Source organism: Myotis davidii, unplaced genomic scaffold (assembly GCF_000327345.1).
Source record: "Myotis davidii unplaced genomic scaffold, ASM32734v1 scaffold217, whole genome shotgun sequence".
Taxonomy (NCBI): domain Eukaryota; kingdom Metazoa; phylum Chordata; class Mammalia; order Chiroptera; family Vespertilionidae; genus Myotis; species Myotis davidii.
In genome coordinates, this window is record NW_006290034.1 from 181,362 (window position 1) to 183,452 (window position 2,091).

The following is a 2,091-nucleotide window of genomic DNA, read 5'->3' on the forward strand; positions in this document are numbered from 1 at the left end:
GTGCTCTTGACAAGAATCAAACCCGGGACCCTTCAGTCCGCAGGCCGACGCTCTATCCGCTGAGCCACGCCGACTAGAGCATGACCATCTACATTTGTCTTTGAAAGTTGCACTCAGGACTTGGGTTTATTCTTCGGGCCGTGTGCAGCGTCCACTCAGAGTAGCAGCACCTACCCCGTCAGACAGTCGTGACAAACGCTGACCGGGAAGTTGTATGAGGATCAACCTCAAACATGTCAAACCAAAAACGGGGGCAACACACTGTCCCCTTTCTGCACAGCCCTCCCGAAGGCCCACAGCCCGGAGACCGGACAGCATAAAGTAAAGCACACTCCCGGGAGGCCCTGGCCGAGCTCAGCGCTGGAGCATCAGCCGGGACCCCAAGGGGGTGGGTTTGATCCCCGTCAGGGCACATCCAAGAAGCAACCACTGAGAGCATCAATAAGTGGAACCACAAATCGAGGTTTCTCTCTCTCCCTGCCTCTCTCTCTCAAAACCAAGACAGAAATAATAAACACGCTTTACGGAAACTTTAACTTTTTATTAAAGTCGAATAGGGCAGAATAACGGCTCATTTCTGCTGGGGTGGCCCTCGCCATGTGGTCCGCGCAAACCCATTGTGTTCCAACAGTCACTCAGGTTTTCCCACTTCATTCCTCTGCCCGGAGCCCGGAGCCCAGAGCCCTGAGGGAGCTCATCCATCGCAGAGAAGCCCCTGCGTCCACAGGGAAGGCAGCGGGTCCCTTAAAGACTCTCAGGACCGATGGTACCAGCCCAGCCAGTGGCTCGGTGGTTGAGCGCCCACCTATGAACCAGGAGGTCACGGTTCGATTCCCAGTCAGGGCACAGGCCCGGGGATGTTTCTCTCTCTCTCTCTCCTTCTCCGTTCCTCCCTAAAATCAATAAAAATATACGTATCCTTTTTCAATGACATACACTTGGAATTTGTTTTAAAATCCTCCTGAAGCCCTGACCGGTTTGGCTCAGTGGCTAGAGCGTCGGCCTGCGGGCTGAAAGGTCCCAGGTTCGATTCCGGCCAGGGGCATGTGCCTTGGTTGCGGGCACATCCCCAGCAGGGAGTGTGCAGGAGGCAGCTGATCGATGTTTCTCTCTCATCGATATTTCTAGCTCTCTATCCCTCTCCCTTCCTCCCTGTGAAAAATCAATAAAATATATTTAAAAAAATAAAATCCTCCAGAAGATAAACACCAACCCCCCGTGGAGAAGCAGACACAACAGTGTTGGCAAAAACCAGCAAACCAGCTGAGAAGGCGGAGGCTGAAGAGAGCTCACGGGGCTCAGCCTCACCGCCCCCCACCCCCCCCCGTGTGTGTGTGTGTGTGTGTGTGTGTGTGTGGGAATTCCCGACAAGATACACAGAACATTCTCCCACCAACAACACACACAGGGCGTTCGCGGCAGCTGCGACCTGGGTTCACCCCCATCTCAGCCACTGAGGTACCACCGAACGCTCCTGCCCACTCCGAGGGGCCACTGCGCCTCGGACAGCTGCCCGACCAGCTGTGCCCAGCGAGTCCCACCCCTCGGCCCCCAGCAACGTGCACAGAACCCCAAGGTCCATCTCAGCCCCCAGACGCCGCCTCCAGCAGCACCTCCCGCCAGGACACCAGAAAACAACGGCGAAGGACCAACTTCTTCTCCACGTTCTCACTCCTCACCCACGAGACGGACGCGGGCACAGCCTTTGAGAAAAGTTCATCCCATCACGAAGCCGACCCCAGGCCATTTTTTTGTTGAAACATCTCCCTACATCCTCACCAATCAGATCACACATCAGCCACCACGGCGATGATCCCTGAGGCCCACCGAACATCAAAACACTGACGAACAGGAGAGCAGGCTCAGGGGCCTAAACATGGGACGCCCACAACTCCACCCGAGGAGCACGGCTGTGAGAACTCCGCCGCCTGGAATCCTTCCACTTGAACTTTCCGGCACAAACACTCCAGGGAATCTAGGCCAGCACAGTCCTGGGAACTTGTGAGCCAAACATGAAACAGCACCAGGGCTGCATGGCAACGAGGTGGTCGGGAGGGGCAACGAGGCGGTCAGACGGGGGCAGGGGAAGGA

The 2,091-nt window shown here is 56.2% G+C and overlaps 1 protein-coding gene across 1 annotated transcript in view; it reads right to left on the bottom strand.

Annotated features, from left to right (window-relative positions):
• Nucleotides 1-2,091, bottom strand: part of LRRC16A (leucine rich repeat containing 16A) — a 125,121-nt gene that overhangs the window by 121,829 nt on the left and 1,201 nt on the right. The gene's annotated exons all lie outside the window — the stretch shown is intronic.